Source organism: Balaenoptera borealis, assembly GCF_965194805.1.
Source record: "Balaenoptera borealis genome assembly, chromosome: 2".
Taxonomy (NCBI): domain Eukaryota; kingdom Metazoa; phylum Chordata; class Mammalia; order Artiodactyla; family Balaenopteridae; genus Balaenoptera; species Balaenoptera borealis.
Window position 1 is genome coordinate 118,822,241 of NC_138867.1, and position 17,049 is coordinate 118,839,289.

The 17,049-nt window shown below is 47.8% G+C and overlaps 1 protein-coding gene, 1 long non-coding RNA gene and 1 pseudogene across 7 annotated transcripts in view; 2 read left to right on the forward strand and 1 right to left on the reverse strand.

Annotated features, from left to right (window-relative positions):
• The window catches only part of LOC309622691, a 34,025-nt gene extending 27,945 nt beyond the window's left edge, over positions 1 to 6,080 (forward strand). Inside the window, exon 3 of one of the 2 annotated variants that reach the window (XR_014241058.1) lies at positions 1,723 to 6,080. This is a non-coding gene — a long non-coding RNA (uncharacterized lncRNA). The remainder of the gene's footprint in view (positions 1 to 1,722) is intronic. The other variant, XR_014241059.1, reaches the window with a different exon arrangement.
• Positions 6,081 to 8,797: 2,717 nt separating this feature from the next.
• Positions 8,798 to 17,049, forward strand: part of CYSTM1 (cysteine rich transmembrane module containing 1) — a 70,341-nt gene continuing 62,089 nt past the window's right edge. The window contains exon 1 of one of the 4 annotated variants that reach the window (XM_082378724.1): positions 8,798 to 8,954. The gene's annotated coding sequence lies outside the window, so the exon portion shown is untranslated. Of the gene's footprint in view, positions 8,955 to 9,121; positions 9,349 to 9,511; positions 9,683 to 17,049 lie in introns of those variants that run through there. The other 3 variants (XM_082378727.1, XM_082378726.1, XM_082378725.1) reach the window with 3 other exon arrangements.
• Positions 11,525 to 12,364, reverse strand: LOC309622673 (small ribosomal subunit protein uS3 pseudogene; annotated as a pseudogene). Its single transcript has one exon. The product of its transcript is annotated as a small ribosomal subunit protein uS3 pseudogene (transcript).

A 17,049-nucleotide genomic window follows, 5' to 3' on the forward strand; every position in this document is an offset into this window, starting at 1 on the left:
TCCAGGGAGGGGCCTGGAGCAGGAGGTGGACGACAGGCACACTCTCATCTGGACTGTGGCCAAAGCAGCCAGAAATTCAGGCAAAGGTGGTGTCCAAAATAAGGCTCTGGGGGTAGTGGGTGCAAAGGTCTCCCCTGCTGCAGCTAAAGAGTTGCACTAGAGATAAACAGCAAGGTTCTAATGTATAGCACAGGGGACTGTATTCAATATCCTATGATAAGCCATAATGGAAAAGAATATGAAAAAGAATATATATGTGTATAACTGAGTCACTTTGCTGTAGAGCAGAAATTAAGCACAACATTATAAATCAACTATACTTCAATAAAATTAAAAAAAAAAAAAGAATTGCACTAGAGTGGCCCTGGTCGTCATGTGTAACTCCTGATCACCTGACCAAGGAGCCACAGAAATTAGTGGTAGGGCCAAGATGAAGCAGATACCTTTTAACTTGTTCCCTCTCCGAGGGTGTGGATGGAGGGTAGCCATGGTGGGGATACATGGAGGCTTCGGTGACCTGGAGAAGTGCTCTGTGCAAAGAGAGCAGCTTTTGCGCACATCAATTTACCCTTGCGACATCTCTATGTGCCTGGGCCTATTATTATTTCCACTTAACAAATGAGAAAACTGAGGCCCAAAAACATTTAGTAAAATGTTCTGGGTTCCAAGATGAGGATGTAGGGGAACCGGGGCTGGAATGCAGGTCTCTGGACACTCCTAATCATAGCATTACCCTGCCTCCCCGAGTGGGAGAAGTCACTTCACCTCTTAAATCAGGGGTCCCCAAACCCAGGGCCATGGACCGGTTTCAGTCCGTGGCCTGTTAGGAACCGGGCCACACAACAGGAGGTGAGTGGTGGACGAGCAAGCGAAGCTTCATCTGTATTTACAGCTGCTCCCCACCACACACATTACCGCCTGAGCTCCGCCTCCTGTCAGCATTATGGTGAGTTGTATAATTATTTCATTATATATTACAATGTAATCATAATAGAAATAAAGTGCACAATAAATGTAATGTGCTTGAATCATCCCAAAACCATCCCCCCACCCCACCCCACCCCCAGTCCGTGGAAAAATTGTCTTCCATGAAACCAGTCCCTGGTGCCAAAAAGGTTGGGGACCGCTGTCTTAAATGATCGTCCAAGCAAGGGATGGGGGAGAGTACACGTTTTCCTTGTCCTATCCCTTTCAGAAAGTGTCTGAGTCCTTAGTGTGTTTTCCAAAAAAAAGGTTCCCAGGGCCCGAGGAGCTAGGATTTAGAGCCTCATGGTACAAATCGACTTGTAGGGTCCCAGCCAGGAACAATTGCCCATCTTCTAAGAATCTCACAGCAGTGCCACATGCCTCAGCTTTATCCAAGCAACAGAAGGAGGTGGTGGAGGCGGCCGTGGCAGCAGCAGCCTCAGCAGCAGCAGCAAATCTGTCCCCAGTGCACGACAGCATTGTTTTGCTGTGATGGAATACACATGGCATATGTCTGCAAAGTTACTATCTTGAGAGCAGATAGAAAGGGGATTTTTCATGTGCCAGATTTCACTTTCCTTTCTGAAACAATTCTTGTAGTAAACAGAGGTTTTCTGATCTTGCTAAGATCCAGAAGATGGGAATTCCTTTACACATTTTAAGCAAAACTATTGTCTTGTAGAGTTTCAGTCTATTGATGGTGCAAATGTTTTTTAAACATAGAAGCTCTCCTGTGCCCCCTCCCTCCCTCCAAAGGCCAGGACAGGAAGAGGCACTGCCACCTATAGGCAACCAACTCTGTTCCAGTCTCAGACCACCCCAGTGATGAGACCACCGTCTGTCCTGTGGCTGCCATCCCCTGGCAAACAGGGTGGGTAAGAGGAAAGGCTTGCTGAGCGTGGGAGGCCTGGGGCGGAGGGGAAGAGGCAAGGAAGGGCCAGGAAGTGAGCAGAATGTGACTTTTAGGAGGAGAATTATTTTGAACTACATCTTGTGTGCTGACAGCATAATGATCATTATTAGGACCTCAGATGCAACACGAAGCCCGCCCTGAAGTTAAATTTTCCCTTTCCGATAAGCGTGGCCTGTCAACCCAGCCTAAGATGGCTCAATGCAACCTCCTCCACGGTAGGGGGGTTGAAATGCTCCAGCTGCTCCCTCAGTTACCTTTCATTAAGGACTTTGCCTTATTGGTAAACAGGGGCACCTGTTTGCCTTAGCCTTATCAAATCAACCTGACAACTACTTTGTGCAAGAATCAGAGTTGTATTTGCATTTTTCTACCCACATTTAGTTTTGGGGAGTGCTATTTCATGGAGGGGCAGACCTGTGGCCTGAATGATGCTCAGACAGATTTTGATTGGCTTTCACAGTGTTTTTAAAATTGGTTTTCACATCAAAATCCTGTTTGCCATCTTCTCTTGAAAAAAATCAGAAAACTTGGCCGCACTGGGCCACATTCCCCTGGGCCAAGTGGCCAGATAGTGGCTCCCTTTGCACAGAGTTTGCTCTCCAGTTTGCCATAACCCCACCACTCCCCATCCTCCTCCTTCCACACCCTAAGAAAGGGTACAAGTTAAAAGGCAGATACGGAGAAACGAGTTTCAGTCTTGGCCCACCCCTTACCTCCTAGGGCCCCTTGAACAGGTGTCTACATCTCTCTGAAGCCTGTTTTTAATCCCTAGGAAGAAGAGAATAATGAGATAATGCATGCAGAGCACTGGCCAGAAGCCTTGCCTTAGAGGAAGCACTCACTGAGAATTTGCCCTGTATGTTTATTGGTGATTATGACTAATTCCTGTCAATGACGCAGGGCAGACCCAACACTGTATACAAATGGACACACCTACTGAAATGTAAGTTTGATATAAGCAAGGATTTTGAAAATCTGTTTTGCTTATTCCTACATCTCTAGAGCTTAGTACAGTCCCTGGCACATGGTTGGCGGTTGGCACTTAGTAAATGTGCTGACTGAATATGTGGATTTAATGTTTCCCTGAGTTCTTATTCTTCATATGTCATGTACTAAATCATCATTAGTCCATTGTATAAATATAAATGCAAATGGACATATGGGCTGAGTATTTCAAATTTATATGTGCTGATTTTTTTTCTTATTTTCAAAATATCAAAAAGTAGGGAGATTCTTAAGAGTTGATGGGAACTTCATACTCAGTTGAGTCACAGCCTAGGAGAAAAATGTGTTTTCCTCCAGGGCTGGGTTTCTAAGATCATTATCCGAATGCCAGGCCACTTCAGGAATCAGTGCTTCAAAAAGTCACAATTAAAATTGCACGGCTTTATGTGATGCCTCTTGAGAACTCAAGGTGCTGTACAAACACATTTAAAGCATGAAGTGCTCCCTGAAGCACTTTCTTCAGAAGTAATACTTCCAGAGAGGAGAGTGCACTTAGGTAAAACCAATGGTGGGTTCTATGCCATGATCTCAGCAAGACAACCTCTGAGTGCTGGAGTTTGCACCCCAGTGGATGCAACTTTCCTGGAAATACGGAAGGTGAGTTGGCCCCCAAGTGGATTCAAAGCTATCCTACTGGAATAATATTGGAATATTATGTTACATGTGCCTACAGGACTCTTCAATAAGCTTGTGGTTTTGGTATCGGTGGCCTGTAGGGGTCAGCTGTGTTTTTTGTTTGCTAGGCATCCGTTCTTCCTAGTGCTGGTAACTAAGCTTCTATTTTCCTGGGGAAGCTGTTCCTTCCAAATTTTAAACTGTGGGGTTTGGGGGCCTAACCTTACTCCCAGGCTCCAGAGGACAGCATGGAACTAGCCAAGATGTCACATCCCCTGGCTGCAACCACACATTCAGAGAAAAGCACGTTACCCAAAGCCGATGCAAACAGACTCCAGTCTGGAGCTTTTCTTAGTACTGTTGGGAAAGAGAAAGCCTTTTGTCTGCTGGGAACTTTTTGCTATGAGAATGTAATTCTGACACTCTCAGAGGGACTGCCTGAGAATGCAGAGAAAAGAGAGCTGAGAGAGCAAGAGAGGAGACTCCTGGTGATACTGTTTGAGTGCCTGGATCCAGCTATGCCTGAAGTTCAGATTTGCCTCTGGACTCCTGGTTTCAAGAGCCAATAAATTCTCTCTCCCTCTTTCTTAAACTGATTTGAACAGCATTTTAGTCACTTGCAGTGGAGATGGAGACACTCCTGACTAGCAAATTGGAATTCGAAAATGTAAATCAGAAAAAGAGGCATAAAACTGTGAGACTCATTGCTCAGGTGAAACCCAAACCTTGAACCATGACCAGAAGCAAACTCATGCCTCTTTCTCCTTCACATGAACCTCAAATTCCATTAGAACCAGGCAGAGCAGTGAGCTAGTGCACAGTAGAAGTGAAATTTTTTCCTCCTTTCTTTAATACCCTCACACAAAAAAAGAATCTGGTCCTTCTTTTCTGGGTTTTGTACATGTGCTGGCCACACTCACTGGCTTTCCTTTCACATGTGTTCATTTAACTGCTTCCATGGGGGGAAGACATTGAAATAAGCCAGAGGCCAAGTCTTAGTGGATTTCTCCAGTGCTTTAAAACTCTGTTCTTAGGAGAATTCCACAGTGTTTGCCATTGAGCCTGAGAGCTCCAAAAAGTCATTGTTTGACTTGTGCAGCATGTAGAGATGTTCATTTAACAGGGTTACTGAGCGCCTCTGCCTGCCAGGCTCTGACCGCCACACACGTGTGAGCAAGGGGGCGCAGTCTTTCTCTTTTTCAGGAGGGGTGGTTTCTAGTCCTTGGTCAGCCCTTCCTTACCCTTTGGGGCCGCACCTTTGCCCCTACTCTCCCCTCTGACCAGGTTGAAATCTGCTGCTAAATGATTCTTTACAAAACACTGCATCCCATTCCCATTTCCCATTCTGAGGAGCTTCAGTGGTTTCCTATACTTTTTGTATTAAATCTATACTCTTCTCAGGCCTTAATAAAACTAACACTAATAATAAAAAAAAGTGAATAGTTTGGAGCACTTACTATGTGCCAAGCACCACATTTAGGTTTCATATGCATTATCTTAGTTAATCCTCAAAATAACACTATAGCTACACTGGGGGTGGGGATGAGGGTGGGAAATAAAAACACTGTAAAGTAGATAACAATGTTATCCCTATTTTTTTCCAGATAAGGAAGCTAACGCACAGAGAAGTTAAATAACTTACTCAAGGTCATGTGACCAATAAGTGATGGAGTTCGACCCTGTCACTCTGGCTCCAGACCCCATGTTCCTATCAGAATGTTTTGCTGTCTCAAAAGCTCCTCTACAATCTGCTGTGTCTTTCTCTACCTTATTTCTCACAACTGTCCAATTTCCACAGTTCACTTAGGCTGATCTTATGGCTATGCCCACCATTCTCTAGTGTTATTGCCTTTGCTTATTTGTTCAATCATTCATTCATTCATTCATATATTCATTCAGCAAATATTTACTGAGCCCCTGCCCCAGGTGCTCATGTAGTCCAGATGATATAACCAAGAATGCTCTCTTCTCTCACCAGTTCTCCAAATCCTCCAAATTTCAGGCTTTGTTCCAGACCCTTTCTTTTATACATCCCACTTCAGCCAATGCAGCTGGCATGGCATCCCTCTCCCTGAATGCTGAGGGCAGAGTAGGGCATGACATAGTTTAGCACTCAATTTCACAGAGGCTTTGTGAGCTCTCATGCTGTCTCACTGTCCTATCAGGAGTGTGATGTCTGGAGGACCGAGTCAGAGAACTTGCTCCTTTCATATCCATCACAGTGTGGAGTGTACATTAGGCATCCAAGAAACATTCTTTCACCCAATTGGTGAGTGAACAAATGGGGTCCAATGAAAATACAACGATTTTTTAAAAAATTAATTTATTTATATTTTTGGCTGCGTTGGGTCTTCATTGCTGCGCTCAGGCTTTCTCTATTTGTGGTGAGCTGGGGCTCCTCTTCGTTGCAGTGCGCGGGCTTCTCCTTGAAGTGGCTTCTCTTGTTGTGGAGCATGGGCTCTAGGCGCGTGGGCTTCAGTAGCGTGGCACTTGGGCTCAGTAGTTGTGGCTCGCGAGCTCTAGAGCACAGGCTCAGTAGTTGTGGCACATGGGATTAGCTGCTCTGCGGCATGTGGGATCTTCCTGGTGCCTGGCAATGAGGCAATGCCAGGCTGCTTGAACATGGGATCCTTGAACCCATGTTCCCTGCATTGGCAGGCAGATTCTTAACCACTGTGCCACCAGGGAAGCCCTACAATGATTTTTTAAATGGTCTTCTGAAAAACTGTGAATCTGGGTTCTTCCTTTGACCTAGAATTCACCTCAAGTTGATGACAGTCTCCTGAGTTAGGTATTATACCCATTTTACAGATAAAACTGAGGCTCAAGGAAGGTGGGTAACTTGTCTGATTTCACAAAATGAACAAACCTCAGAGCACAAATTCCCAACCCCTGCATCATGCTGCCTCCACAATCCTTGGATGGTTCTCCTGAGTTCACAAATGTTGAAAATCCATTGCAGTTCCAGTGGCTAATGGACTTTCACAAAAAATATGCTTTGTCAGGACCTTCCACACAGACATTTTTCTTTATTTCTGGGAATGGAAACTTGTGAAGAAACTCCAGTGACTTCTACATCTGGCTGGCTGCTTACTCCTGGGACTTGAGGTCAAATCCTAGAAAAGAGTCATGTGGGATGTGCTCCCTGGCCATGTCTCTGGTTCTTGGATGCTGCCAAGTAACATTCCTTGAGTTTGTACTCATATGATAGTGCTCCTTCCTCAAGGGGGTGGTGGGGATGGGGGTGGGGAACGTTCTATTTTTCCTTTGGTGGTTATGCCCTGTCACACCCAAGCAGCTCAGTAAAAGAGGAGTGGCCAAGGACCTTACTGAAAACACTGTTCTTTCATCTCTTCTCCCCCAGCATGACCCCATATGTCCCAGCTGCCCTCTCCAGCCTCGCTCCCTTGCCGGGGCAGTTATCTCCGCCTTCTCCCTCACCCTCACCTTGCCCTGACCGCATTAGAGCCTCAGAGGCCCTGTGCTTTCCCCTCAGGCCTCCATCAGGTTCTTCTCACCTGCTCCTCCTTCTCTGCAATCCTCACGTTTGCAGCCTCTCAGCCTCCCCTCCCTTAATGCTGTTAGTACACGTTTCCTTTCAGCAGCCTCTCCCCAAACCACTGCTCCTTCTCCTTTCTCTAGACCCCTTCTCCAGTCTCTCTGCTCCTAGCACTTCTCCCCTCCACTGCCTCCCTCAAACCTCATTCTAGCCCAACTCTTCCCCAACCTGTCCCTAACCTGCAGTTGGAGTTCCCCTCCTCAGATCTGCCACCCCAGGTGTGACTGCCCCTGCCCTGCTCCCACCATCTTCCTGCCTCCTAATCTCTGACCTTTGGGACCCGGGCTCATGTTTTAAATCTCTTCTCTCCTATTAGTGTAACTCTGACTGGAGTCATGACTATCTTTCACAACTGTCTTTTATTCCCGTTTGTATGCTAGTTTCTTTTTTTTTTTTAAGATTTTTTTTTTTGATGTGGACCATTTTTAAGGTCTTTATTGAATTTGTTACAATATTGCTTCTGTTTTCTGTTTTGGTTTTTTGGCCACGAGGCCTGTGGGATCATTGCTCCCCGACCGGGGCTCAAACCCGCATCCCCTGCATTGGAAGGCGAAGTCTCAACCACTGGACTGCCAGAGAAGTCCCGCTAGTTTCTTTTTTAAGTAAATGTATAAAAATAAAGAAGTGTCACTTAAAATGAAACTATTAAGTAAACAGTACAGGTGGTACTTGGATATGAGGTGCACCACCGATAAACTCCTGATCTTCAAGGATCATGCCTCAAGCAGCCTGGCATTGCTCATTGCCAGGCACCAAAATGTGCTCACTAGAAGTTATTTATAAAATAACTTTTTGGTTTAAAATCCCACAGGCTGAGAGGGAAGGACGACATACATGAAACCTCCATAGTGGTGCAGGGACTAGAAGAGTAAAACTTAAATGGAACTCAGAAAGTGACGGGATGAAATAAGCAGTGGCTTTCAAACCAGGACCTCCATGGAGTGTTAGATTTTCATTTTGAAGCAGATGGTCTATGTCTAGCAAATGGAAAGTCATAGAGGTGCAGGCATATGATTATAGTGAGCAAGGGGAGGAAATTGAAGAGAAAATCGATATCTAATCTGCAAAACAAAAAAGCTTTTCAAGTAGGACTTTCAGGCTTGTTCTAGGCTTTGCTCTGGGAGTGTTTCAGTGCTTTCTCTTTCTGTTGGAATAGAAGGAGGCCTTCAGGGCAGGAGGTCTGGGCCTGGGCTACAGCCCGTCTCGTCCCCTCTCCTGAATGAATGAAGTCTTATTACTTTCTCCAGCAAAGGCTGCACTACTTGTTGAGAGGCTTATGGGGAAAGTTGCCAGAGAGCAATCCAGTTATCAGCCTCAGCCCCAGTCCTCTCAGGTACAGTTCGCGGAGCAAACCCTCGAACCTACTTGGGTCTAGACCCAGAAAACACGGAGAGGAGCAGCCCACAAGCGAACCCTGCGTGCCACGCACTGAACAGGGTACGGTGGGGACACAGGCTCTGCCAGCCAGGCACTTGCACTGGCGGCGAGGGGATAACGTCTGGAGTCTCGGAGCACTGATCGAACTTGAGGGGAGTGCCTGTTGGAGTCTCAGGTATCCATCCCAACTCGGAGGCCTGAGCAGCCAGGCCAGAGACGGACCTCGAGTCTCCGCGTCGCTAACAGCCCGGCAGCGCTCCAGGAGGCGCTTCCAGGCCCAGCTGCAGGGGACTGGGCTCTTGTTGTGACACCGCCCACCGCCTCGCCCCGCCCCGCCCCTTGCGGGTTGCCAAGGTGATCAGGTGACTCCGAGCTCGCGGCGCTCGGGCCGGTTGTGACGTCAGACGCGCCCAGGCTCCTCACTCGCTCCTTGGCAGGTACGGCGCCACTTGTGCAGTCTCGTCTGATCCCAGCGGGTCCGGGCCGAACCAGTGCCTAGCAGGTTCGAAGAGAAGAGAGGTAAGGTGCGGCGGAGCCGGACCCGGCCAAGCTGGGACCAGGGAGGGGGTGAGGCGCGGGCAGGGCCCTTCCGGGGTTTTGCGCACCCCCGAGCTCCCCAGAGGACGCCGGAAGAGCGAAGGGCCCCGGGGCGGGATGGGCCGGCTCCGGCCGAGGAGCGCGCACGGGCTGGGAGAGAGGCCGGGAGCTGGGGAGCGGTTGCAGCCGGCCCGATGCCCACCCCGGCTCATCGCGGCTGCTCCTCCGGGTCCCGTCGCAGCGCCGCTGGCGGAGACTGGGAAGAGCCAGCGCCGCCCGCCCGGCCTCTGGGCAGTGGACTAAGGGGCTCCGCGTTGCGAGGAGTCGGCTGAGAGCTGGGCTCGCCACACCCGGTCTCGCGGGACGTCTGCGGGAGGCTTCTGCATCTCTTCGCCTTGGGCTGCGATTTCTAGGGCGCTGCCGGGGATCCACTCCGTGCTCTGAGCCGGGCCTGCTGGGGGCGGGAGAGCGCTCGGGAGCCCCGCGGGTGGGAGCAGGGGCCGGGTGTGTTCAGGAAAGGTGTTGCGGGGGGAAAGGAATCCTGACTGTTGAGAACGGTGTATAGGGATCTGAATAGACCTGTTGGAGGAAGTGAAATCTGAGCGGAGCCCTGAGGGGGGCGGCTAATCTCCGGCAGCTGTGGGCGTTGGACGAGTAGAGGGAGGGAAAGGGGACCTCTGGAGAAGGAGACCTTGAGCCTTGCGCTGGAGGTAAGGGAAAGACGATTCGGTGACTTACTGGACCGAGTGCTAGGGCGGTTTTGGGGGCGGAGGGGAAGTTTGGAGATTTAGGGCCGGTTGGGAAGAACTCTTTGAGCGCTCAGCTGAGGGTTTGTGTACCGTGGGGAGCCACTGAAGCGTCGGCTGGGTTGGGGTAGGGGAACACTGGGATGGAGAGACACCGAGGAGGCTGTTGTAATAGCTTGGAAAAGAGGTGACAACGCCTAGAACTCTGGTCCGTTGGGATTCTGTGAACCCTGCTTCTGAAATCTTTGTAGCGGACAAGGATGTGGGAGCAGGCAGCCAGGTGCCAATTACCCCGGCCACTGTTAGCAGATTTAAAAAAAATTCCTTCTCTTGCGGGAAAGGAAGCACGCAGCTGCGGCTCATTTTCTCTTCTCATTTGGCCGGGTGAGTTAATGACTCTCTGAGGGCTTTGCTTCCCTTGATATGCACTGAGGTTGTATTGTCCACAGCACTTACCCTTTAGAAATTTCAGAGTGTTCTACAAACACCTCTTATCCCCAGGGTGAAACCCAACCCTGAGCGAGTGGTAGGAGATTTAATGGCAGGGAAGTTATTGAAGGGTAATCAGTGCCCCAAACATGAATGGGGGCATTGGGGAAGCTGAGAGGACCCCCCCTTCTCTTCGTTAATTGTAGAACAGAGTTCCCCTTTCCTACCTGCTACCCTCAGTTTGTGGGCTTCTTAGGTAAGGCTGCTTAAGTGTTAATTGGCCATTTTGTCTTAAATTCTTGAGAAATAGGAAGAAGATATTTTGATTTTTGAAGAGGAATGATTTGGTGATATATGGGTTTTTTTCCAGCTCTGAAATTTACTGATCCTATGACCAAAAAAAGCACAGTTGTCCTTTTTAGATTGAACCTTTCACAAACTTCTGTTTTCTGGGAGGAAGTGAAATAGCTGAAACTTCTCACCAATTTGTTTTGTATTTGTTTGACTCCAGAAAACAGAATTGGACTCCAGGAATCCTGTACAGTAAAAGGCAGTTGAGGGAATTGCTGAGAACTTGGCAAGGTGGCTGCAGCTGGTTTGTGCATTAAACGGAGAAACCAGTACAGCACTCAAGGGAGGACAAATCCAGAGTGCTGGCAGCTGGGGAGAGCGAGCTTCCCAGTCAGATCAGCAACATCATTCTCTGTAAAAGATGTCTTAAGACAGGTCATTTGAGCATTGAGCAAGTGTGTTTACCACATACTTCCACTTACCCAAAGAGTTTTTCCTCCCGTGTACCTATTCATTGGCCAGGCTTGTTATGATAGAGTTTTTTATGGGGCTCTCCAGGAGCCCCATAATATTAAGAACTGCTGGAAATTAGATTTCTGGGCCACGTTTTTAAAAAACTGTTAACCATTTTCTAAATGGTCTTTGGAATTATTTGGAAGGGCCAACTAATCATGCTTCCTTTGGAAACAGTCCGCTCCCCCTCCCCCAGACACTGTAACTATGTGCTGTCAGGGCAGTTAAGTAGGCCGAGAGTTTTGGGAAATTTTCTGCTTTCATTCACCCCGGCCGCCCCCACAAATGTTCCCATTGGTAGAGAATTTAAGACGTCAATGTTAGGAAAAAAGGATAGTGTTTCCCTCAACACAAGCGATGATAAACACCTGGCTGTTCTGCTGAAGAACAGAAATACCCTCCCTTAAGGGGAACTGGGCCCAGGTGAGAGGCAGGGCTAGGGTATGAGCCAGGGACCCCCACGGAGCGTTCTAGGCCTGCACCTTTGTTACCCAAGGGCAGGCCCTCCTTTCTTGGCCGGAAACAGTCCTCAACCTTGAAATGGGGTAATGGGCAGTGCCCCCTTCACAGAGGTTCTTTTTTTTTCCTTTTCTTTTAAAAAGATTTTATTAAAGGTCTTTATAGAGCAACATCCAGACTCCAGATCCAGCGGCCAAGGAGACCCTATTATGCTGTGGGTACCGGCTGGGGCACGGCAGGTGGCTCTGGCTTCCCACCCTTCTGCTCGGAGATGGGGGTGGTGGGCAGTATTTCATCTTTGGGTTCCACAATGCTCACGTGATCAGGCAGGGGCTTCTTAGGGCCAGTCTTACCAGGTGGGTCCCAAGGCAGCATGATCTTTACCTTGATGCCCAATACACCCTGTCTGAGCAGCATGTGGCGCATGGTGGTATCAACATAGTAGTTAACAAGGTCCCCACTGTGGATCATTAGGCCATCCACAAACTTCATGGATTTAGCCCTCTGTCCTCGGAGTTTCCCAGGCACCATGACCTCGCAGCCTTCGGCCCCACTCTCCATGATAAACCACAGCACACCATAGCAGGTCCTCCGCATAGCAAGGCCTCCTAGGGGCTTGTAATGCAGAGACTCTGCCTGGGCAATGGCGCACAGACCGCTTATGGCCAACTTTTCAGCATAAAGCTCTACACTGCCCTCAGGGAAGCCAAATCTCTTCTGAAACACAGCAGTCAATTCCTGGATCCGTCGGCCCTTCCTCACCAAGAACATTCTGTGTCCTGGTGGCCAAGATAATGATTTCTGTCCTGGTTGGTGTAACTCGGACCTCAACTCCAGAGTACCCATCTTCAGCCAGCTCCCGAGTGAGAAACTCGTTCAGTTCAGCTTTGAATATGCCGTCAGTGTCAAACTTCTCTTCTTGGAAATCTGCACGGCCATCTTGCCGCCGCGCCCCGCCGAAAGGAAAGGCTTCACCAAGGTTTTTTTTGTTTTGTTTATTCATAAATTTACTTATTTATTTATTTTTGGCTCTGTTGGGTCTTCGTTGCTGCGCGTGGGCTTCCTCTAGTTGTGGAGAGCGGGGCGGGGTGGGGGGGTTACTCTTCGTTGTGGTGTGCGGGCTTCTCATTGTGGTGGCTTCTCTTGTTGCGGAGCATGGGCTTTAGGTGCGCGGGCTTCAGTAGTTGTGGCTTGCGGGTTCTAGAGCACAAGCTCAGTAGTTGTGGCGTGTGGGCTTAGTTGCTCCGCGGCATGTGGGATTTTCCCGGCCCAGGGCTCGAACCCGTGTCCCCTGCATTGGCAGGCAGATTCTTAACCACTGCACCACCAGGGAAGTCCTTCACAGAGGTTCTGAAGGAATATTAATGGGAGGCTTTTATGAAATTTGAGCTCTTTCAAAGCAGAATATTTTAATTTTTGGATGATTGGTATTTTTTTGAGATGCAGTGAAATAAAAAAAGAGGTGGACATTCTAAATTTTTTTGTAAAAGCCTCATTCAGCACCCTAAGGCTTTTTTGTTTTTGTTTCTGGGTGTATTTGGGCTTGGTTACCAATAAGCCAATAATCAGATCTGGAGGCCTGAGGGTAAGTGCATGTTTGCATTTCATATGTAACTAAGTTCAGACTGTTTCACACTTTATCCAGCTGGTTTAGAGTGCCTGGAGTAAACCTTGCAGCTTCTTGGGCTTTGGACCCAACATCCTTTCAACCCAACATCCTTTCAACCCTAAAGGAGTTATTTACTAAGCACTTCAGAGACTGAAGTGGGCAATAATGCTCACTAAATTGAATGAGGAGTGAAATAGTCATCTTTTAAAATTCAATTCTCCTGAGTCACTCTGCCAGTCCTCCATCAGATAGAGATTCAGGTGCTTGCTGACGTGCCCAGGGAACTACAGAACTACAACATCCACTCTCGGACTTGTGACATTTGTTGTCTAGGCATAGTTCTCACAGGGAAGTTCTGACAGGAGAGGCTTCCTGTTTTTCTCAGGCTGAATTGAGTGCTGTGTTCTAGGCCTCCAAGCTCCTCACGCTTGACCAGCCCTACTAATTGGCTTGGCTGTAAAATGGGAGTCAGCAATTAAAACACAGCAGTTTAGAAGCAAGGGGATTGGGCATGAGTTGACCCTCCAGGCTCTGGCCAAAAAGGTTCACACCATTTTGGGCACTATATACAAAGGGCTCTTCAAAAGGCAGTGAGCTTAGAATGACTTCTTTTGTAGTTTTTAGGAGACATATGTGGAATATTAGTACTGATTTAGGCCTCAAAACCAGAGCTAGGAAACTGGATGGGCCCTCACTTCTAAAGCAAGGGAGGGAGTTCCCTGGTGGCGCAGTGGTTAAGAATCCGCCTGCTGATGCAGGGGACATGGGTTCGATCCTTGGGCCGGGAAGATCCCACATGCTGCGGAACAACTAAGCCCGTGCACCACAACTACTGAGCCCGCGTGCCTAGTCCTGTGCTCTGCAACAAGAGAAGCCACCACAATGAGAAGTCTGCGCACCGCAACGAAGAGAAGCCCCCCAGTCGCTGTAACTAGAGAAAGCCTGCACGCAGCAATGAAGACCCAACGCAGCCAAACAAACAAAAAAAAAAAGCAAGGGAGATAAATGGTTTGAATCCAGTGTCTGTGGGTAGCAAGTCTGGTATCAGGCTTTGCCAAAAACAAAGGATGGTTTATATTTTTCTGAACCTTTTGATTAAAGGCATACCTCATTTTATTGTACTTTGATCTATTGGGCCTAGCAGATACTGTGATTTTTACAGATAGAAGGTTTGTGGCAACCTTGTGTCTATCGGTGTCATTTTTCCGACAGCATTTGTTCACTTTGTTTCTCTGTGTCACATTTTGGTAATTCTTGCAATACTTCAAACCTCCACCAGCAAAAATGATTACAACTCACTGAAGGCTCAGAAGTTTGTTAGCATTTTTCAGTGATAAAGTATTTTTTTTTAAATATTTATTTTATTTATTTATTTGGCTGCACCGGTTCTTAGCTACAGCATGCATGTGGGATCTAGTTCCCTGACCAGGGATCCAACCCGTGCCCCCTGCGTTGGGAGCGTGGAGTCTTAACCATTGGACCACCAGGGAAGTCCCACAGCGGTGAAGTATTTTAAAATTACGGTGTGTACATTATTTTTTTAGACAGTAGACTACGGTATAGTGAAAACATAACTTTCATCTGCACTGAGAAACCAAAAAATTTGTGTGACTCTCTTTATTGTGATATTCAGTTTATTGTGGTGATGTGTGTGAATGATTTAAGGGAGTCTTGGTAATCATGGTGAGAGGAGGGTTTTTTTTTTTTTTTTTGGATGCGTTGGGTCTTCGTTGCTGTGCATGGGCTTTCTCTAGTTGCGGTGAGCGGGGGCTACTCCTTGTTGCGGTGCATGGGCTTCTCGCTGTGGTGGCTTTCTCTTGTTGTGGAGCACGGGCTCTAGGCGCACGGGCTTCAGTAGTTGCAGCACGCAGGCTCAGTAGTTGTGGCTCACGGGCTCTAGAGTGCAGGCTCAGTAGTTGTGGCACACAGGCTTCCCGGACCAGGGCTCGAACCCGTGTCCCCTGCATTGGCAGGCGGATTCTTAACCACTGCACCACCAGGGAAGCCCCGAGAGGAGGGTTTGATCTACCTGAATTTACTCACTGGAGAGTAATGCCTTATTCACAGATGCCTTTCATCAGTTCTCTGATTTGTGTTAAAGAGTCATTAGTTAGTCTCAAGAGAATTGGCCCAGAAAATAAATCACGACTGAAATCTATCTGGCCTCGTGGCCAGTGTTCAAAGAAAGGTAGGGGTGGGGAACAATTGAATTGCAAAGGTATTTGGGAAGAGGATGACCTGGGAAGTGGTGCTAGACTTCTGCTCTCAGTACTTCACCGGTCAGCTTTCAGTATTGGGACCTCGGGCAGGATCATTTGGGACAGTATGTGTGAAGAGGGGGACTTCTGTAGGAACGTGCCTATCTCATGAGTCCTTGTCTTTTAAGCCTATACTTACTGCTTTCCTGCTGCCCGCTAGCTTCCCAGAGACCCCAGACCCCGTGTTCCCCCTTCCCCCACCCCCAGCCTTTCTTTGGCAACACCCTCTCAAAAGGCTGGTGTGATTCGTCAATCTCTGATCCAATTTCTGCGTCCTCTGGTTCTGCTGACTTTGCTGAACTAAATCTTGGTGATAGTCGATGTGTGATGGTGGCAGAACTCCAGCGAGGGGTAGTTGCATTCTAAGGGCTTGGAGGTGGATACTTTATCTGTTTCTCACACTTAATTTGTGTTCCACCTGCATGATTTTTGTCTTATCTCTTTGCCATCAGTACTATTATTTAACATTTTTCTTTAAATTATGCCATTTTAAAAAAACTCTAAAAGTTATTTGAAAGGGAAACTATGATTGGCTTAAATTGGAAACCACTATCACCTGCCACAAATAGAAAGCAAATATTAAAAAGCATAACTATTAAAATTAAGTTGTCTGTCCACATTCCCCAAATTGTTCCACATACTCCAGTTGGAAAAATACTGCCTTCATCCAAAGATATGACTCACTCTGTTAATGTTTTCAGGTGGCAGTAAACAGGTGGTAGGAATGGTTTGGGGGTAGGCAGGCCTTCAGAGAGGACCCCTTGAGTCCCATCTCCTGAAACTCTGCATGGCTATATGACACCAGGAAGACAGCAGAGTGAAAAATCTAGGAACTAAAAAGAAATACATGCAGTCAGTTGAAACCACTGGTGTTTTGATATGAGGTTTGCCAAAAGGAGGCCCAAGTGGTGGTGAGCCTGTATACTACATTAAATTCTAGGCCCTCCACCAGGGATGTGACTTTATTGATGCTGTGTTCTGTTGTTCTTTCTGTGCAGGTGTGCTCTTGGAAAACTCAGGTTTTTGTTCAGGGTGGATGCAGTTTGTTTTCTTGTTTTTGTTTTTAATTCATCAATACTCCATACTACTTTGGGCCCCTTGTCTACCATATATACGGTTGCCCTTGGTGGATGTTACTAATGACAGAACTCTGAAGTTATCATCTAGCATGTGTTTTTTTCTAACCTTTTTGTCCATAATGCCTATTCCTTTAAAAAATTCTGTGAAAATGAAAGGGGGGGGCAGTGAGCTGCCCTGGGATGTCTGGTCCTTAGGGTGCTCACATGACAGGTGTGACTGGTACTTGCTGGTGTTCAGTGAAATTCACTCTTGTCCTTTAAAGCCGCCCTGCGGCGCTGACTGAGCTGCCGCTCCCGCACAGGGTCAGGAGAGCGCACTTAATGGTGGAGCAAAGCCAGGGCTGGTCTGGTAGCCGGCAGGAACCAGGGGTGCTTAGTTAAATTGCCAGCACATGAAGCTGTAGGGGCCTTTTTCTAAGCCGTCAAGATTTCAATTTTCCCACAAAGCCTAGTCTAATGCTCTGGGAGGGGGCAGGCAGAGCCTGTCTTTCAGGGGCTGTGCTGGTGAGGGACCTGGCCTGGGAAGTGGCCTTGTCAGGCTTGTTGGGAGGGATAGACTGTCCCTTTCTAGTGTGTCCTGTCAAGTTGGCAGGGGGCAGAGTTCCTCCCTTTTCTCTCTTTCCCTGCTCTAACCTATTCTTTAATCTCCTCAACTCACTTTCTCTGTTAACAGCTTTCTTCCCTTTTTCTTTC